The sequence below is a fragment of the Sinocyclocheilus anshuiensis genome, unplaced genomic scaffold (assembly GCF_001515605.1).
Source record: "Sinocyclocheilus anshuiensis isolate Anshui unplaced genomic scaffold, SAMN03320099.WGS_v1.1 scaffold454, whole genome shotgun sequence".
NCBI classification, from domain to species: Eukaryota; Metazoa; Chordata; class Actinopteri; order Cypriniformes; family Cyprinidae; genus Sinocyclocheilus; species Sinocyclocheilus anshuiensis.
In genome coordinates, this window is record NW_015548217.1 from 3475733 (window position 1) to 3498174 (window position 22442).

At 36.3% G+C, this 22442-nt stretch overlaps 1 long non-coding RNA gene across 1 annotated transcript in view; it reads left to right on the forward strand.

Annotated features, from left to right (window-relative positions):
- The first annotated feature begins 10463 nt into the window (after nt 1-10463).
- LOC107653955 (uncharacterized) overlaps nt 10464-22442 on the forward strand; it is a 16358-nt gene continuing 4379 nt past the window's right edge. Inside the window, exons 1-2 of the long non-coding RNA XR_001630289.1 lie at nt 10464-10583; nt 13022-13023. This is a non-coding gene — a long non-coding RNA (uncharacterized LOC107653955). The remainder of the gene's footprint in view (nt 10584-13021; nt 13024-22442) is intronic.

Below are 22442 nucleotides of genomic sequence, written 5' to 3' on the forward strand. Positions count from 1 at the left end.
CCCCCCCCCCCCCCAATTCAGTATGCACAGCCTTCTAATAATTATCATTTTACACTTCATTTGAAACTTGTATGCAGTGTAGAAACATGTGTTGTCCTTTTTTTCTAGTATTCCGTGAGGAGCCACTTACATTTTTGACCAGAAGGTGGCGCAATTGACTACAAATGACATTTAGCCTAATAACGTATCTCATGGAAATAAGTATATTAGGTGTTTTAAATGCGGCGTACTGACGTGAAAATACTCAGCACTAATAACACGTTAATACGCGTGTTGCATATGCATGCTGCGTGTATTTATTTTATTATAATATGTTTCATAGGATATTGTGTATATGCAATAAGAATAATGCAATAAGTTACGGCCTATAGCAGTCAGCATTCTCAACAAAACAATCAATAACGGCTTTCAACTGCTGACAACAGCTCATTAACTGTGAAATGATATGGCACGACTTCGATTTTCCCATTCTCATCCTTTTTGCCCCCTCCCCACACCCACCCAAAACGTGAGGTTTCGCCCCGCCTTCAGGGTGGTCACTGATCACAAACCCCAGAAACCTCCTTTTGGTGAACTCTACGTGCTTCTGTTACCAATAATCCATCAACTTCACCCACTGATTCCTATGCAACTCTCAACACACGCGTGGTGAGCTGCCTACAGACTCTTCAAGACATCTGCAGGCTCTTTCAGAGCGAGTTCCTCCAAGATGAAGCTCAAGGCACATGCATCCCGTGGGTTTGTGAAGACGAGCGCTCGTGGTAAGGTTTTCGACTGTTGATCATCGCAACTTTCTGCTGGTCAGAATGCGTACAGTTGCTCTAGTCTAATGCATGCATACATGCATGGAGGTGTAACGTTGTTGTCCCCTCTGTTGCCAATTCATCATGAAGTGTATGCATAAAAGTGGACATTTTTTATTTATGCTTTGTTATCGAGTGGTGGCAGTATGATATTTGGGACTTAAATGTTGGAATCTTTCTTAAAGGGGTCATATGATGCGATTTCAAGTTTTCCTTTCTCTTTGGTGTTAGCCTACTAACGTTAGCATCATCAGGGGTACGACTTCTTCTTTGAGGTACTTAGGTGTAGAACACTAAATAGACATTGATTGTCCCTTTATTTTAAACTAATTTGTTTGATGAAATCTCAGAAAAGGCCTGGCTATAGAAAAACCTGGCAATATCAGGGATTAGTCATTTTCCTGGATTGGAAAAGTCATCACCTTGGAGGAACCCTGTAATAATAGATCTTTGTAATGTAAATGTAATTGTGTTTGCATTGGTTTCATTTGTTTTTGTACTTTAGTTAAAAAAAAGAAGAAGAAATCATCCAAAAGTATGATGTAATGACTCGAGACAAAAAAGGTCAAATAAAATCAATAGTTTTAAATGTTACAAGCAAGTTAATCTATGCTATGTTGTCTAATAGAACAAATGATGTTGACTTATTAGTGTTATTAAAAAATTAGCTTTAATTAAATGCAAAATTACAGCAAAAATAACTGGAAAGATATGGTTCAATACATTTCTTACATTTTAAGTTATGTAAAGTAATTTGTTAATGTATTATGAACAAACATGAATTACCTGAACAATAGTATATTCATAAAATAACATTAACCTAGTTTAATACATTCTCTAAAAATTAATTTGTAAAATGATTTAGTTAATTTGTTAAAAACATTCATGTTAATAATTAATCCATATTGTAGCGTGTTGTAATGATGAAAATGTAAAAATAGGAGTGTACAATGAAATTAAATTGGCTGAGAAAAAAAAAGGGTTGTATTCAATGCATTATAATTTATATTTGAATAACATTATATTTGAATGAAAAAACTGTAAAAATAGGACACAACATGAAGGAATATTCTGTATTGAAGTTTGCGCTTCATTGCTTGGTGTTTTCTCAGAAATTTCCTGGCAGAAAATTACCAGTATATATATCTTTATTTACAGTATCTTACATAATGGTTGTGTGTTTAGCTGCACGGTTGGAATATAAGCCGTATGGTTCAGGACGAAAAGGGTGTTTCTGGTTTTGTAGGTTGAAATAATGCTGCATTTGTCTAGATGGTTTCAGTGCAGGCGTTCTCAGATGACTAATGACTAAATGTAATTAGGATTAAGCAGGAGACATTTATTAGCTGGTGGGAAGACTGGAGCCTGTGGTGATCTCTGGGTAATTGGATGTCTCTCAGGTGTGTGTGTGTGTGCTCTGGAAGTCACTGGAAACACAAGGCCGGCAGCTGAGCTCCAGTCCCAGGGGGCTCAACTAGAGACTCACAGAAATATGAAAATCTACTATTTGCATGTCAAATGTCTTCTCTGCAGAAAGTTATTCAACTTTGCATAAAGCTGTTTCCTGTTGTATACAAAGTCAGTTTGTGTAAAGAGGACAGAGTGGCATTTAAAGGGGTCCTATTATGCGTTTTCACTTTTTTAATTTTAGTCAGTGTGTAGTGTGTATGTTTGGGCATTAAAAAGATCTAGAAAGTTACAAATCTCAAAGTCCACTCCAAAGGGAGATATTTAGTACAAGTATAACACGACGTAGCTGGGCGCCGCGGACAGACACCGAACAGTGCCGCCGGTGTGCCTACACTCTTAGAAAATAAAGTATTTTAATTTTAAAGACTTCTCGTCTGGTGTGCGACCGCCTGAAACGCTGTTTTTTTCACCTCAGCATAATAGGACCCCTTTAAGACAAAATGATCTGAAGTTTGCAGTAAGTCTAAATGGTTACTTCTAATCATCCTTATCAGAAATGGTTTAGCAGTATTGATGAAGATGCATTTTGAGGCTCCTGACCTTAGGCTCGCATGACTGTTTTTTTCCTGTGTGGTCTCTCTCTGTGGTTGTCACTCATAAAACCAAGAGCTCCAGGCTGTTTGTGGAAAATATGAGACATGCGCACTGTGTGGAGACACATGCTCCTAATATAGACATTTACTGTGGAAAGTATAGTGCTGTCGAACGGCTGTGGATAGTTTGCCGCTGACACACTCCGGTTAAAGCATGAGATGTATGTGTGGTGCAAAATCACACTTATGCACGGTAAGAAAAGATTTTTTCAAAGTAAATGAAATGGATTATTGGAGTACGTTTTACAAGAGAATACTGTTTCAGTCATTCTACTTAAGAATGCCATTAATTCAGTGTTTCATTGTAATTGTTTGGGAAATTTACTAGCAATTTCTGAGTGAAAATTGTTTCTTAGCTTTTTTCAAGTAAATCCTACTTTCTGTGTGTGTGTATTATTGTTGTGACTTTGTAATTTAGTTTTTTTCAGTTTGCTACACTATCGTGTCAATATTTTTAGTGTTGGCTATTGTGGTAATTGTTATTTTTCATGATTAGAACATTTTGTTAAAGTTGCTAAAAGTCTTTGTTAAAAATCCATTTTCTAGATTTTCTCCAAGAAGTGTAATAGTGACTTAACCAATGATGTTGTGTAGGGGGCGGGGCTATCCTTTTGACTGACCAATAGCAGACTGGATAAAAAGCAAATTTAAGGAGGAGTTTGCACGACACTGTCAAACTAAAAACTAGGGATGTAACAATACTGTCAATATCGTGATATCACGATAGCAAAACTGTCTTCATATTATTGTGGTCACATGGTGATATGAAACAATAGGTCTTCCGGGCAAAAAGTGTAGTTTTCAAATATATTTAAACTTCTTATTCTGACATAAAAAGTGTTTAAAGTTGTGTTTTGGGCCACTATGCTTTGGCACAGTGTCAAACGAAATAAAACCGAAAGCACAATATGGCTTAAATCGCTTCATCAAGTCTGTTTTCACTGCGCGTTTCAAAGCAAAGCGCACATTTCGTTCAGGCGATCAGCTCGTGATCTGGTGTTTTCCGCAGCTTCAGAACGACTCCGTTGACAGTGAATTAATACAGTAAACTCATTTATTGCACATGCTGTGAGTTTAACGCGCGTTTGGGAACGCAACAGCCACCAGTTATTAGTGGTCGACTGATATGTGTTTTTTGACAGCCTATGCCGATGCCGATATCTTGGAAAGCAGGGTGGCCGATATAAAACCGATGTAATTTTATTTACTTCAATTAGGCAATATCGCGTTCATAATCGCAGATGAATCGCATTCGATTACGAACGTGATATCGCCTAGCTTGTCAGTGAACTACGGCTCTGTGTAGTGAATGCCGCTCAATCTGAAAGCTGGTGATGGTGATTTACTACTAATAACGGGACCAGCTTTACTGACGAGATGCGCATGACAATCGCATGCGGTTAATTGCACAGCCAGCTTCGATGTCATTTTCATTTCGTCTTTATTGTAATATGCCTGATAAAGTAGCGCGTGTGAGTGCAGCGCTTATTTGATTACAGCCGTTACCGGGGAAACCGCTATATCTCCCACTCCAAAAGCGCCTCCTGCTGGCAGATAATGAATTTGCATTTGCAAGTCTGTGGAAAACACTGGTGTCTGTCAACAAACATAAACAAAAAGCATGCTTCAGAACTGTTTTGAGAAGGTGCTTAAGTTTTGAGCCATGTATTATTACTATGAATTAGGCTTACTACTGCTACTACTATTACTATCTTGTACCCTGCAATAATCATTTACTCAAACTCTCTTTTATGAGATGAAGTAACTACTAAACTACTAAAAACAGAAAACTTTTTATGCATTTTGGCCATTCATTTACACAACAATGGCGTTTTAGGGAACTGAAAACATGAACATTTGAAAACGGGTTTCAAAGTGCATGACTTTAAAAACAATGCCATTATTGTCTTACTGTAAACTACAAAAATTTGAATCTGTGAAAATGATGACGTCATGAGCATGCATATTATGTATTAAGTCTATATCAATATATGTGCACAGGCGTGTACTGTAGTATGTCTTTACAAAGTGACATCGCCAACTACTGGCATGGCATGAGTAATACAGCATTTTAGCCACTGACCTAAAGAGAGCAGCTGTCATTTGTCATGAATGAAACAGCTTCACAGTCTTTTCAGCCACACACAGGGGTGTACATTTCGTCTTAACAGTTGGGGGGTTAACACTTAACAGTTTTTCAACAAAAATGTTGAATTTATGTTCATGGTATTCAGCTGCAACTAAATGGTTTGCAAAAAGAGACACAGGATAAATGTTTGATATAATTTTTTAATCCCATTGGAATCGAAACTGGGAATCGAAAAGAATCGAAATCGGAATTGATAAAATTCAAACGATACCCAACCCTAGTGCTAAGGAAGAACTTTTACGTATTTAGTACAGTCATTGTCATAGTCGTGTAAACGCTTTGTACGGTTTTACAATGTTTTAATCTCAATACAAAACTTTGATACATTCAGAGTTTTAATTGAGTCATGTTGAAGATCACAAGCACAAGATTCTTAGCTGTTGAGCATTTGCTTAGCAAACAAATGTTAAGAATTCAGACTATTACTGTTTGCTAATGAGAAAATCTATATAATGTGTGCATATTTAGAGATCTGCTGTTTTACATTAAGGAAATTCCTCAGCCAGATCAATAACTTCACTCCGTGGTTTACAGTCACTTTTAGAATGGTTATCTTGATACTGTAATAGAGCAAAAATTCTTTAGATGTCAATGAGGATGTTACCAAATGAAGCCTGAGGGTTTATAATACAGTTTATAGGCCCATTGCAAGCAAAGTTTCCTTTGTTTTACTCTTGCTTCCTTCTATGTGAGTGGAGCCAAACATTGTGTTGATGTGATAAATAACATCTGGGACTGGTCTATCTTCCTGGTTCTTCACTAAACTGAGAGTCTCCTGGTTTCCAGTCAATAGCCATTTTGTTAAAGGACAAGGAATAAGAAACCCCATATAAAAAATGTGCTGTTTACAGGCCCGGCTCCAGATACGAGATGTATATGTGTGTGTAGATCTCATGTCTATTGACAGTTTTAATATCATAAATGTATGGCAGTTGTTAGGTTTGTTTGTCTGTCTGTTTGTTTGTTTGTTGTTGTTTTCTTAATTTTGAATATTCTGTTGCATGGGTCCAATATATTGATACACATCCAACGTGAATGGGTCCGATATATTGATATACATCCGATCTTTCTTTCTTTCTTTCTTTGTTTCTTTCTTTCTTTTTCACTTAAGACGTAACTGATGTTCAAGCACGAGAAGACGAGGAAAGAAAATATTAGGCTTGCGCGCTGCCTTAGACACTCTTCACTTGAATGTTCAAATTGGCCAGGTGCATTTGTCCATTAAAGCGCAAGAAGTCACCAAAGAGAATTGAATGCTGGCCCCAGGCCATCGGGCAGTAATTATTGTCGAGCCCTGAATGCTATAATATTTACAACACCAAACACTCGACAAGAAGAATAAAAAGTATGCATCACAATCTACGAAATATTCAAACCACGGTTATGACTGATACCAAGTAGCGAAAAGCATCTCTCCCTCCCTCCAAAAACAGTTTGGGGGTATGATTTCAGAACTGCCTGGTCGGGATTTGCCCTATTCAAATCATTTGGGACAGAATTTCTGTATTTTTTGATTGTAATTGTGTTTTTGACACCATCGGAAGCTGCTGATAAACTTGACTCATTTATTTTTCCAACCTCGCTGCCACAAATGGATGAGGTGGTAGCTGTGTCCTGGTGGGCTGAAGTGTTTTTTTTTTTTTTTTCCTTCCGGAAACTAGAAATCTGTACATATTCTGTGTATAAAAATCAGTAATACAATTCACTGATAGTGGCCCTGGACCCCCCATGGAGTTGGGCCTGGTTGTTTAGCTATTGTATGAAAGTGTTGTCCGTTGTAAAATTATTCCATCTTCCATGATGCTGTAGATTCAGTAGCAAAGTAGTACAGAAACAATATTGACAAAATAAAATGGAACACCATGAAAAAAAATGTGTTCAGTGTAGGGTTGGGTACCGAAACCCGGTACCAATATGGCACCTGTACCTATAGGGCCTTTCGCACCGCAGGAACCTTTTCATAGTACCAGAACTAATTATGGAACTACCCACTTTTTGGCGTTTTCGCACCGCCGGAACTGGGTGCGATTTTAGTACCGGACTGCCTTTTTCGAGAACCAAATTAGCTCCTACTCCGGAGCAGGGTCTAACCGGCACAACTGGTACTAATCGTGACGTAAGTAGACACTGATTGGCCAAACGCGTACGAAAACACCGTCACCCGCCATGATTTAAAACGCCGTGTAAACATACTGTAAACATTGTGTCAACTTATTTCGCAAGTATGGAGAACAGCGATAGATGGACGGACGCTGAAGTGCAGGCACTTGTAGCAAATGTAGCACTGAATACATCGATTAGCAATGGATAATAAATATACTTGATTATTATAAAAATACCAGAGATGGCTTGAATAACACACATAAACTATATTGTTGCAGTCGAGTGTTGTCTTTGTTTTATCATTCAAAATGTTTATATGTTCTGTTTACTCAGTTACAGCTATAATAGCCATGCCTTTGTCCATATAAGGGATTTCCTGGAGGGTCATGAGTTCAGCTACTTCTGTGACTGGATATGTGGATTTTTTGTGCGAGGGCGCCCTCTGGCGTCCAGTATGAATGAAACCGACATCATGTGTTTATAGTGCTATGGCCAATCCATCATTGTTTGGGGAATTTTTATTTATTTATTTATTTTTTAATAAGTATCAGGCACCGTTTAGGCACCGGAACCGTTTTAAAAGTATCGATTTGGCACCGGTATTGAAAAAAACCCAAACGATACCCAACCCTAGTTCGGTGTTTTGTTTTTTTTCAATGTTATTAAAGGTATAGTTCACCCAAAAATGAAAATTTTGTCATTAATTACTCGCTCTCATGTCATTCCAAACCTATAAGACCTTCGTTAATCTCTGGAACACAAATTAAGATATTTTTGATGAAATCTGAGAGCTCTCTGACCCTCCATAGACAGCAAGGGTACTACCACGGTAAAGGCACAGAAATACAGTAAGGACATTGTTAAAATGGTCCATGTGACATCAGTGGTTCAGCCGTAATTTACGAAGCTACAAGAATACTTTTTGTGCACATAGGAAACAAAAATAATGACTTTATTCAACAATTCTTCTCCTCCGAATAACCATTTACCGCCATTATGGAGAGTACCACGATGCATGCGCAAACAAGGCACAGCGCATGCGTGTTCAACGTCAGCAGCTCCACACGCATGAGTTATTTGCGTTCAGAGAAAAGCATGCGCATGCGTCGTGATACTCTTTATAATGGCTATATCCTGTTTCCTGTGGTTCTTGAGGCAGAGTTCATGTGATAAAGCTCTCAGTGTTGGAAAGGCCAGACACTGACTCTCCCCAAAGACTCTTATCAAGTGACATGCGTGTTCTACGTCAGCAGCTCCACACGCATGCGTTATTTGCGTTCAGAGAAAAGCATGCACATGCATCGTGATACTCTTTATAATGGCTATATCCTATGGTTCTTGAGGCAGAGTTCATGTGATAAAGCTCAGTGTTGGAAAGGCCAGACACTGACTCTCCCCAAAGACTCTTATCAAGTGAATGTGGTCCAGTCTTGAAACCTTACACCAGCACTAAAGGACAATACAATGGAAAATCCCTCTTGTTCACATTAAGATTGGAATAGAAAACCATTAATAGACATTGCAGTTTCCTCAGTAATTCTTTTTAAAGTTATTCAATTTTCAGCGCATAGTAGTCGCCTGAATCAAACCAGTGTAGGAACATAAACACAAAATCCAAACATCCTTGCTTTTGAAAGCGCAAGTTTGTAGTTCCATGTAATGACGTGTGTGTGTTACTTGTTCAGAGTGCAATTCTAATTGCTCTGTTTTACATTGCAAAGTCAAGCATGCAGAGAAATGTATCTGTACAAAGCAGTGCCTCCCACTTTGATATCTGACTTTTTGAACTGCTCGAATAGAGGCATTTCCCAGTTTGTGCTCTTGTTTGTTAGTGTGAACTCAAGACGTGCTGGTAATGCTAATTTAGTTTAAACTTATGGAATGTGCGTGTTGAGGAGTTTCTGAGAAGACAGAGAGTGATTCAGAGACTCAATGGGTCTATTGTGGCCTGTCCTTCCCCATCAGCAGTGCTGCTGGCCATCTTATTCTGACTTGTAGTTTTAGAGTTGAACATTTAACTGACCTTTCACATCCCAGTTTTTGGGTTGGGTGATATAACAAAACAATGCAATACAGACTTTTCATATGTGTGTGTGTATATGTATATGCATATGTATATATGCACCCATATAACAATGATAATCAGTTATATTTACCTACATATATTTTTTGATATAAGTTTTGGTCAGTGTTGGATATTTATTTTGCAAGCTCATTTCCCATATCGAGTGAGCGACTCATGCACTGACAGATCACAAAACCCAAAATCTAAAATAGAGAAATTTAAATGCAACACTTTTGACACAAAAGAAAAGTTTAAAGCCATTAATCTTTTAAAACTAAAATCACTTTTTTGTCAGTCAAACCTAAAATATTTGCTCGACGTACCCCCTGAGGGTTAAATGCAGGTAAACATAAAAAATAATAATATTTAAATATTTTATTTTTATTTTTTAATGTTTTATTTTTATAAATACGTTTTTTTTTTTTTTTTTTAGATTTGATTTGGATAAAAGCGTCTGCTAAATGGCTAAATGTAAATGTAACCAGTGTTAATTTAATTGACATAATTTTCACCATAGTTTTTGTCAACAACATTTTTGTCACAAATGTAAATGAGACAATAACTAAATGAAAACTCGTTTTGAATGACAAAAACTGACAAAAATCTACTGACCTTTTCATCAACAATTATGACAAAAATACAGAAAAAGGTTTTTTTTAAATGTCAGCTTTGGCGAGTATTCATGTAAACACAGTCAGTTTTGTCTTAAGTGAATGTAAACACTTGGAAGAATATCAGATGTGTATTATCTGTATGTGTATAGGTCTGTGCATTAGGTCTTAAAGTGAAAGCAGACTAATATACTTGCTTAAAAGTCCCCTGAAATGCTTAGAAACACGCAGCGTTACTCTGTGTTGACGTCATTTTAACTGAAACAGGAAGACAGGGCGGGACAGATCAAGCAGCCCCGTCCCTTTTTAAAACGCCAATAGCGTTCGTTTATATCACCGCTTGGGCTAGAGCCGTTGAGCTCCGTAAAGCCGCATTTGACAGGGTATGCCAGCCACAATCTCATCCATATTGCTATAAAATATAGCATTCTGTGTAGAATTCAAATAGCTCCGATACATTTTGTGGTCTGCGCCGACTCGCGCATGTGATCCGCTCCGTGCTATCGTGTCTCTGGACCGGAGCAGAGTGTGTGTGCGGTGTGGTGGTTAGCGTGACACAGCGCGAAACCAGACTTCTTTTTTTCCTCAATGGAAAGCATATTTACACTGTTTGAATCGTTCCCTGTCCCCTATATAGTGCACTACGTGCCATTCACTGTACAGAAAATACTAATTCTGTGGACAAGTGACCGATTCCAGCTGCAGCTTCAGCGTCTATTTTATAGTGTAGGGGGCTGGCGCTTTGGATTCTAGACAGCATTTGATTGGACAGAAAGTTTGATGAGAAGCGTTTTGGCGGAAGAGAGGAAATAGCAGAGCAAGTGAGCTATCGTGTTCATTGATGCGGAAGCAGTTCAGTTCATAGTGTGCGGGTAAGCTGTGAGATTTGTGAGAGAAAATCGCCAAATGGCTAATAAAAAGTTGACATAAACGTTTGGTCATGCCCAACATTTTTCTAATTTACATTAGATCTCTATCTTTAAGCCCTTTCAAGCCACAAGCTTTTGAAATCTTGATGTCAAAATCCAGCATTTTTCAAAAAAAACCCCTGGCGCCTAAAGGGTTAAGACTAACATATTGATACTAACACCCAAAAAAACTTTAATTTTGATTTCATGGGGACTTTAAGAAACAAGATGCAAATAAAAATTTTAAGCAAAAATGATTAATGAAACAAGTTAATTTTAATTCATTCAGAACAGTTTTGTGAACTCAATCGACTGCTTAATGGAATTAAGGCATGAGGATGAGTAAATGATGGAATTTTAACTTTGAATGAACTTTGTTGAGTCTCCTTTAATGTCTCAGACAGTTATGTTGGGATAGAGAACTAAAAACTTGGACAGTCATTTAATTGCTAAAATATGATATGTCATTTTTTATGTCATGTTTTGCCCTTTGTGTGGCTACAGCTGCAGTTATCATAACAATATTTCTAATTTTTATCTTTTAAACTCAGTGGACCATTCAAAACATTTCTGACCACATTCTTGTATAAATCTAGATAAGGCGGGTGAAAAAAGCTGATACACAATACCGATGGGAGTTAGAGGGATGGCAGTTTAGTTCAGTCCCACACCTTGTTTGCTTTGCACAGGAGAAACTGTCAAGTAACTTAAAACCACCTCAGTTAACAAAGGCTGTCTGAATTCAATAGATGGGTTAAAGAAATCATCTGATCTACAGGCTTGCATTGTTATCAGGTTCCTTTTTACAGAAAGTTTCAGTTTGAATATTAGGAAAGTGTGATGTGTTTGCCATACTCAAATGAGTACCTATCATCGTTTTTAAAATAAAATCAGCAGTAGTTATAGCAACTGTTTGCAAACACATGGTATGAGTAAGTTCCGATGAAACTTAACGTATTCACTGCTGATAGTGTATTTTTATAAGTAACCAAGCAACTGGATTACAGAGTGAAACAACTTCCTAAACTTATGTGTGGTCTTTTCTTCTTTAATTATCATCATTAAATGAATAAATTGGAGGGGTTACTTATAGGAAAAGCAGTCAAGAAGTGTGAACTCCTTCAATACTGTTCAAAAAGCATTCCTGTATGTACCATGGTTGAAAGAATAATTTATAACAGTAGATATTTTTTAAGGTTTTATAGCCTGATTACAAAATGAGCCAAGAAAGAGATGTCAAAAAATCTTTTTTTGACCGCCAGTCAGTTTCTCGCACTTTGGAAATGGAGGGTGAAGTTGGAACACATTGTATTGTGGGATACAATATTTGACAGTGTGCTGTGTTGTATATGGTAAAATGAGGCCAAAGTTGCATCTGGTTTATTTTATTTTTTTCTAAAACCACTGAATGACACAGAAACTCACCACAGCACTTTTGTAAACATCCATAGTTCACTAAAAACCTGGAAGTTTGTGTGAAATTTGACACGATTGTGGACAGCAACCAAAAGTCAGGTGATCATCTAAAGTCAAGTGATAATCGCTAAAATTACAGAGGTCTTGTTAATGATTTTTGGTTCTTCATTTTATTTTTTCGAATTGTTGGGTTTAAAGACACAATAATGGACTTAATGATAAATAGCTGGCTGACTTTTTTTATTTGTTATCATTAATGTATACAGTTGAGGCAAAAATTTAAATGTAGTAATTTACCCTCATGTTGTTCCAAACCCATAAGACTTAAGACCCTTAGTTAATCTTCAAAAGCCAAATTAAGATCTGTTTAATGAAACCTGAAAAGTTTTTCCATTGAAAGTCCAAGTAACCAAAACTTAAAAGGTCATAAAGGCATCGTAAAATGAATCCATATGAATCAAGCGCTTTAATCCTAGTCCTGTGAAGAGATACAATCACTTTATATGATGAAAATATGACATCAGCAGTTTTGTATTTAATAATTCTAGAGGTCAAAAAAAGTGTCCATGATAAAGAAAAGGAAAAATCTTTTTAAAAATCTGTCAAGTTTTTATAATTCTACTCTTTGTATTAATGTTGGTTTCATATGGTTTTGACCAAAAAAATTATAATAATTAAGAAAAGTTTAAAGGGATAGTTCTCCCAAAAATGAAAATTCTGACATTACTCACCTTGATGTTGTTCCAAACCCGTAAGACCTTTGTTCATCTTCTGAAAACAAATTAAGATATTTTTGATGAAATCCAACAGCTTTCTGACCCTCCATAGACATCAAGGATCCTACCACATTCAAGGCCCAGAAAGGTACCAAGAACATTGACAAAATAGTTCATGTGACATAAGTGGTTCAACCGAGAATACATTTTGTGTGCAAAAAAAAAAAACTAAAATAACTTTATTGAATAATTCTTCTCCTCCGTGTCACCCTAGTGCCATTTTGGAGAGTACCATAATGCATGCACATGCTTTGATTGGCACGTAAACAATGCATGCGCATGGTGCTGCTGAAGTGGAACACGCATGCGCTGCGCCTTGTTTACGTTCAGAGGAAAGCACGCGTATGTGTCGTGGTACTTTCCAAAATGGCGCTAGGGTGACGCGGAGGAGAAGAATTGAAAATGTCAAAATAACTGAAAATGTCAGAAACTCTCAAGTGGTCGACTTCACATTGCTTTCATATGTAATTTTTAAATACTACATTCCAATTTACGATCATTCTGGTAGCACGTGATGGCAGCATCAGTGAAAATAGTCAGAGACAATGGTAGCTTTAGCAACATTAGCCTTAAATAGTGCCAAGAACCTCTTTATAGGAAGGCAATTTGGAAAACAAAATATGACGCGCTTACTTTGTCTGGGGCTGACGTTCGCGAACAAAGCATTGGTATTGATTAGGGATGTAACGATATTATCAATATCGCGATAGCAGAACTGTCTCGATATGATCGTGGTCACATGACGATATGAAACGATAGGCCTTCTGGGCAAAAAGTGTAGTTTTTAAAATATATTTGTTTTAAGCCATTATGCTTTGTCACAGTATCTGTCAAACAAACTAAAACTGAAAGCACAATATGTCTTAATCCCTTCATCAAGTCTGTTTTTGCGTGTTTTAAAGCGACTCGCACACATTGTTCAGGCGATCAGCTCGTGATCCGGTGTTTTCCATTCCTCAGAACGGCTCTGTTCACAGTGAATGAATGCAGTGAACTTGGTTATTGCAAATGTTGTGAGTTTAGTGCGCGTTTGGGAACGCAACAGCCGCCAAGTAGGCTTTATCTTTGCTGCAGATTTTTATAGAATTTCATTAGATTTGAAGTGAGATGCGTTTTTGTAAGCCTGTTTTCACTGAAGCTGGAGTTTCCCTTCAAAATAAAAGCTCTTCTGCTGTTTCCATCAAAATAAAAGCTTAAATTGCTGTATGAATTACTGACAGCTAGCGGTTTAAATGGGTAACGTTACTGCAGTCCAAATTCAAAATATCTCTTTCAAGTGTAGAAATTAGGAAAGAAGTATTGTAATTTCCCTAATTTAGTGTAAAGCAAAAAAATATATACCTATGAAATATTCATTTTCATTTATTTTACAGTGCAATTGTTTTACAATATATGGCAACTACTGTAATTGTTGTTGTTGTTATTATTATTATAATTATATTCTAATTTGTTTGGCTTCCTAAAACACCAGTGTGAATGTAATTTAGACTGAGACAGTATATCACAAATAACAGTAATGGTGGACTGCTGCTTCTCGGGGCTGTGTTTATGCTTAATAGGGCAGAGAGCGTCACAAATGGGCGGGATTTCTCCCTACGATGACGTCAAGGTAGGGAGAAATCTGGAATCGCTTGTTCTGAGAGACCGTTTATGATTTATTGGGATTATAAAAAAATGAGTGGGTGGATTTTTACCATTATAGGCTAGGGCTGTGAAAATAATCGAATGCGATTTTCATGCGCATCTCATCAGTAAAACCGGTTCTGTGATTAGTAGTAAATCTCCAGTACGTGCTTTCAGATGGAGCGGCATTTACTACACAGAGCCGTAGTTCACCGACAAGCTACGCAATATCACGTTCAAAATCCTCTCCATCTGAAAGCACGTGCTGGAGATTTTACTACTAATCACAGAACTGGCTTTACTGACAAGATGCGCATGAAAATCGCATTCGATTATTTGCACAGCCCTATTATAGGCTGGTTGTTTTCACATGCTGCGGCCACGCAACTGTGTTCAAACACCTTATAAAAGTGATTTTTGCATAATAGGTCCCCTTTAAATAACATGTGGTTTAAATATCAAGCACAATAAGTAATAACATATTTTTCTGACACTCTGTATACATGAATGCACACATCATTATTCAAAAGTGTTTTTAAATATTTCCCATTCTTTCCCCAGCAAAGCAAATACAATTAACATTAATATTAATATGATTACAGAATTGTTATCAGATATGTATGCCATCAATCCTGGAAAATATGTTTTTAGGTAAAAGGTCCTTTTAAATATGTTTTAAGGTTAAAAGTCACACTTGCATCAGAAAGATATGAAAATGAATACTATTATTCATAAATATAAACATGCTCATCATAGAAGCTGTGTTTTCAAGTCATTTTATGTATTTAATTCAACTAAAAATTCTAAGTTCATCATACATGAACCTCTTTTTGTTTTGTTGTTTGAACACTGTATATGATTACCTAGATTATTGTTTTGCATATAGTTAGATCACAGTTATAATCATTGAACAGCTGAGCGGTTCTGTTCTGGAAAAAGTAATGCCTAGAGTTAAAGTACAGCTTTACTCATGACAAGTTAATGTTCCAAAGAAGCACATGAGATTACATGACTTTGAGCAGGTGACTGACTCTAATGATGATGGTTGTTATGGACTTCATATGTGAACACATTTTCTGTTCTCTCACATCTTTATTTAGCTGCGGAAGAGTTTTCCTCTCTAGTTACCCATTTATATATATGGCAGTTTCTCAAGTTTGTGCTGTCAGAACTACAGTGCAATTTCTAAACTATAAATTCAAACCTAAAAAACTTTTTTTGATGTTATCATTTGTATTGACAACTGAAATTTGGTTTGTGGTTTGGTTTGTACTTTTAGTTCATTATCCTTGGGTTTGACCACAGATTGTTTGCTTGTTTAAATGGATTACTCATTCTCAGTTTTAGAAGTAGTATCTGAAGGCCCTAAAACCTCCTCCCACAGTCCTAGACTATAGTTTGTCCTTGTTTCTCAGAGGTTGCATAGCACTTAATGTAACCCGCATGGCATCTGCAGATGCAGACTAAATCAGACTAAATCAGTCTTGTGCACTTTATTAAGTCATTAGTCAATGTTTACATCTGTTGTTTGATGTTAAAGGTCACATTCTCAGCCTGGTTATCTTCACTTCTTTTTTTTCTTTCTTTTTTTACCCCTCTGTGTAAGGAGGAAAGGCTTCTGTACATGTGTCATTCAAAACAGCATATGCATTAAATGAGAAAACCACCCTGAATACTTTCCGTTTTATGTCATTAATCTGCTAGTAAAAATATGTATTATTTTGCAGCTTATTAAACGTATTGGTTATATTATTTTGTGATAATAAAAGGTGCCTGTCCATTTATCCTATGTTTATTGCATGACTAATACTTGCCAAATAATAAAAAAGTCTAAAAATAATAATAGAAATTATAATAAATCTGAATAATACAAATCTAGAAAAAAGGTTTATAAAATGTATTATTATTAATTTGCAGCCAATTTAATATGTTGACTTACTATGCAATACACCCACAGATTTTCCTTTGCAGCTATTATCTGTGCAATGTGCATTAAAATTGAAGCAATATGACATCCTTGAACATGGAAAGCAATATAAATTACAAAGAAATTCTTAACTGAGCCAAGTTTAATAACATTTTTCAAGAAACATAAATATACCCGCTCTGCACTTTTGCACTTTTTTTTACCAGTAAAATGAGCTAATAAGTGCTTAGAAAGCCTAGGCCTGAAACAATTTGTCGACATTATCAACAATGCCAACAATAAAAAATTGTTGACAACTATTTCTGTTGTCAAATAGTTGCACTTATGAGACGTGCAAACGAAACTGAATCAGTAAATGTATATTGCAAAACAAACACACAATAAAAATGACAACATGAGAAAACAGAAGTTAAGAAAGCATCTGATCGTATCGATGTGGAGGTTTGCATAAACGTCACGATTACACTTTATGCAATATATTGCTTTAAAGCACACAGCTTTACAATATTAAGTGTCATCAGTGTCACAAGTTATTATAACTTATTTTTCTGCTCTACATGTATATGAATATGTATAGAACATGTGTAACTCAATATTTTAATGAATTGCAAAAGCTGAATAATAAGCCTACTGATCAATCTGCCAAAATTATCGACAGTTTGTCAATTAATCATTCTAACAATCATTAGATTAATTGATTATCAAAATAATTATAATCCCCTATAGCAGCTGACGTACCCCTCATGTTTCCATATTTAGTTGCTAAACTGTTATTTCTTTTGTAAACAAAGTTTGTACTCAATTCTTGTCCCTCTATCCACATAAAAGAGCAACTTTAACGTGCATTTTTTTTAACCACCACTAGTGGTATCCTGCAACTAGGGTTGTAACGATATACCGGTATCACGGTTTGAACGTGCACGGTTATCATACGTAAACATTTGCATATCTACGTTTTTTTTTTTTAAATGAATGAAAACAAATCTCACCCGCGCACATGTAACTTATTTCCATTCGGCTGCTTTACTCTGCATTCACTTGACTGCTTACACACACGTGCAGCGGAGAAAATGACATCCCCGCCGAAACAAAGTTAATATCTGCAGTATGGGAATACTTCGGATATTTAAAAAAAACGAACGCGGGGTTCAATGAGGATGTCACGTAAATCGCGCAATCGGTTGGATGGATAAGTCAAAAGTAGTTATGATATGTGTCTGGGAATATTAAAGTGCAAAGAGACTGCTATATAAATAATCTGCTTGTTTCTGCATGTCTCTGAGTGGCGCCGTTTTATCTACTGCATACTGAAGTACGCGCGGGGTTGTCCTTGAGTACGGATCCAATTTGCAAAAAATGTGGACGTAAAGTGGGTGCAAAAGCAGGCAATACATCCAACATCTTCACTCATATTCGCGGACACCACCCCTCCGTGCAGATGAAGGTGTGTCGCATTAATAAGAAGTTATAAGTTAAGGCCGTATGATTTCCGTGAAGCAGAGGGAATCCCGGTGCAGTCGCATGCTGTAACTGTAGGGCTAATACAATAAGTCCCCTATGAACAGAATGTGAATAGTTATGTAGTAAACCTATTGTTTAAATTAAATTTATGCTTTAAAAGTAGAGTAATCATAGCAGTTTTCATCCATAGTATGTCCATTTAAACGTCTGCGTTTAGCCCGTTTTATCTACTGCATACTGAAGTACGCATACATAAATGGTGTTTTCAGCGTCTAAGATACATAAACATGAACATCAGCAGAGCTGCTCTGAGAGAAAACGTAAATAAACATTTCCTAGTTTTATCTGAGAAAAAACATTGTCAAATACACTCTGAAATTCAAAGGTCTGCTATAACCCGTCAAAATAAAAGTTTGATTTAATTTTAAATTATGACAGAAGACAGAAATAATTGTACAATGTACTTCAAAGTTATAATAACATCAATAATATTCTTTATAATAAAATAATAAATAATTTAATTGTTTTCAAGGGATATCATGTTTGTCCATGTTTTAACTTTGTCAAAAATAAAAGGAATTGTACATTTTAATTTGATAACATTTTAAAACAATTAAAATGTTAAAGTGTAATATAGATATACATAAGGTGTACAGCTTTTTTTTTTATTGTTTTTTAAATTTATTTATTTATTTTCAGAAGGGAGACTTCAACAAGTTTGTTGATTTGTTCACTCAAATAACTTGTTCTTGTTCTTTTAAGAGTCATTGTTACTGATAAGAATGATAAGAATATATATACCGTGATATTTTCTGAGACGATTATCATACCGTTACAACCCTACTATGGAATAGTCTTCCAGTCTCCCTCCGATTAGTCTCTTCAGAATCTGAATTTAAATCCAAGTTAAAAACTTCCCTTTTTTCCAAGGCGGTCCTTAGAGTATAAGGATCTGTCACCTATCAGTGTTTATCGGTGTGATTTTCTCCTCTTTAGTGCATTGCGGTCAAAACTGTTTATATTTGTCTTTTTAGCAAGGTTTGTACAGCACAGTGGTCAACTACTGTTGTTTTTATTGTGCTTTATAAATACATTTTGATTTGATTTGATTTAAAGGTCTGTTCAAGCCTGACAAAATACAAATATTCACCTAAACTATTGAATCTGATACCAAATTGTCAATATTTCCTGAAATACCTGAATGGTAATTTGTTATACAGATTATAAATTAAACGACAACCTAGTCACAGAATAAATAAAAAAACTCAAAGTACACTAATGCAGACTTTGTGTGAAGGAGTTTGTTTTAAAAGCTGTTGCTGCCTCTGTTGTGGACTTGGTGTGAATAGGCCAAATAAATGTGTACGTTAACCTATGTGTTTGTTGTTGTTGTTTTCTGCAGGTTTTGTGTGGGCGACAAGTTTTTCCTAAAAAACAACATGATTCTGTGTCAGATGGACTATGAGGAGGGGCAGCTCAACGGGAGCTTTGAGACACAAGTTCAATAGCCAATCAAACGACGGCAGCGGCAGCTCTCGGTCCACACACACAAACACACGCTTATGTGCGATGGATGTTCTGCTGCACTCAGAGAGAAGAGCATCTGTCTGCTTGCCTGCAATACTTTTTACAGTAAAAGCCCTATTGGTCCGTGAGGACTCTATTGTAAATGTACTACTTTTTGGCCCTTCCTGTCCCCAACACTGAGCAGTTACACGTTTTGATGTACAGTTGTGCCTGCTTAGCTGAGCACTGTATTGCCTGTATGGTTTTTGTGATGTTTTTCTGTTTTGGTCTCTAACTTTTTCTCTCTCTCTCTCTCTCTCTCTCACACACACACACACTTGCTCTATTTCTCTTGTTCTTCTAATGCTTCTCTGAGGGTATGTACAGTCTGTTTTCTGTATATATAAACTGGAACATTTATTTTATGAAACTGTAATGCAATTTTATTACCAGTGTGAATTAAAAAGATTCTTAAATGTTCATAGTTGAGTTTGTTTTCTGATCCCAAAGCCAAAGTTTGAAGAGGCTGGCCCATGTATCAACAAATGTAATTATTGAACTCTCTTAAAATGGCTAAAGCTTCAAAAACATTTATCAGACAACTACAAAGAAATAATAAATGATGACAATTTTATATACAGAATGACATAATGAAACCGCATATTTTAATTGTTGATGGACTAAGACAAGTTGTTTTCAGATGAATTAAATACGGTCTTCTTTCGAATAAAGCAAATGAATTCAAAAACTCCAAAGTTGTTGTTGTTGTCATAACATTGAGTACCACAACAGATCTGTGAGGTCTGCACCTGCTGAGTGTCTGCTTCTGAGTTTTGTCTTCCAGCAATTTTCCTATGTATTCAAACACTCACTTAATGAATTCTTATCCTTACTTTTGGTGATTCAAGTCTTGAGTTCATGTCTGACATGCTACAACTCCATCAAAATATCACGAGGCCTCATAATGAACTGCTGTCTGGAGATAAATAACAGCATGGTATTTGTACAAAAAACATAGAGCACTTTCTCGTGCCACCTTGGGGTTTTCAGTCTTTTTGTGGCACAGGCATTGTGAGTTAAACTGCTCTCTCAAAAGAGCTGCATTTCCGAATGGCTTTCATGAACAAAAGAAGTGCAATTAAAGGATTGCAACTGAGGTGACACAATCTTCTGTCCCATTACTTTTGATTTTCATCTGTTGGTGGTAATTCTTGTTTCTATGAGCTCTGAACCACAGGAGAGCTGCTTCACGGAGGATCTGCCATTTAAAGCAATTAGTTTCATTCATTGTGGGTAAGAAATGGGAAGAGTATCAGTTGGGGTCTTATTGAAATTTCATTTACAGATGTCCAATACTTGAAGCAGACTCTCCGGTATAGTTTTGCTAAATGGAGCCTTTCATGCTATTCATACAGAAAACTTCTCAGTTTCCCAGAGTGCTTTGAAAACTTCAGACTTAAAAGAACACGGTAATTAAAAAAGAACAAACATGAACTTAAAACATATTTTTCATGAAGGCTGTCTAATACCTCTCAAGACTTTATTATATAAATTCTCATTTATTTCTTGCTGCTAAATATATATATATATTTATGTTTAAAAATATTTGTCAGTGTGGCAAAGTCCAAACTGCCTATAAATATTATTTCACACAACACTAGCATAACACACACAAACACACACAAAAAAAATTATACAAACCAGGTGCGCACAAAAACTAAGCAAATGTGAAAATAACAGGTCATCAAGTCAAGGAATAAAGGTGCCCAAACAATTGCCAAATCACCATAAACGTTTAATGTTTCTACCCACCTGCATCAGCGAGACGTTTACAACCACACATGGACAGCATATGGGTTTTGACCTTTAGGCCAGACGTAAATGTGCACATTTGCACCCAAACTGTGGCGCATGTACCTATACTGTGGATGACGGAAGGCTTTCTGGAAACACTGCTCCAGCAGGGAAGCAGACCAGCGACATCATTTGCTAACAAATAAATCAAGTGTACAATGTGCATTAATTAGAAATTCATTAAAAATTCAGACTCACCGGCAGGTGTGCAAATAAAGGATTAGCGAGACAGCAATTACACCACATAAGAGTACCTTTTAATTGCAGCTCCTGGATTGATTTACAGAGGGAGACAATCAGGCTCTGTGCAAGATGCCTGATTGCTCATTTTCTAGAAAAATAATGAGGGAAAAGACCACATACACACAGACGTTTCATCCCCAGCTGCAGCATTACCTCACATGCACAGGCACACACACGACTGCACATGTACTTACTGGTGATTTAAAGGTGAAATGTGTGTAATTAAAACTACAGGTGCTACAGTGCATTTCCCTGGGCAGATAAAAGCCGCAATATGTTGTATTTTGAATGGTGGCCCAAACCAGCATCAACTAGTACAAACCAGAATGAGAAATCATGCTGGTCCAACCGGGTCCTTTAAGAAAAAAATGCTTCCACGCAGTATTTAATGATTGCTGGCAGAAAGCACTTATTGGTGCACATTACCATTTATTGTTAATTTTTTAAACTATACTCAGTAACAAAAAAATTAAATAAAACAGTAAACTGTCGTTGCCAGAGTAAATATATATATATATTCTAGCATGAATTTACCATTAAAATAAATACATAAATCAAAAAACAAATGAATAATATAATGTTATGATTATGGCCTTGTTTGGACAGACAGAGGATAGCCTGAGTGGCGCCGTTTTATCTACTGCATACTAAAGTACGCATACATAAATGGTGTTTTCAGCATCTAAGATACGTAAACATGAACATCAGCAGAGCTACTCTGAGAGAAAACGTAAATAAACATTTCCTAGTTTTATTTGAGAAAAACCATTGTCAAATAGACCAATTATAGGTTTGTAAACATTCAGGATGCGCACGCATCATGGTTGCAGAAAACCCGGGAGAGATACCCTTTACGGCTAAAGAATTAAAAGGATACGGTACAAAATAGTTAGGTTTAAAAAGATTATAGATTATATAGATTAGATGTTATTTT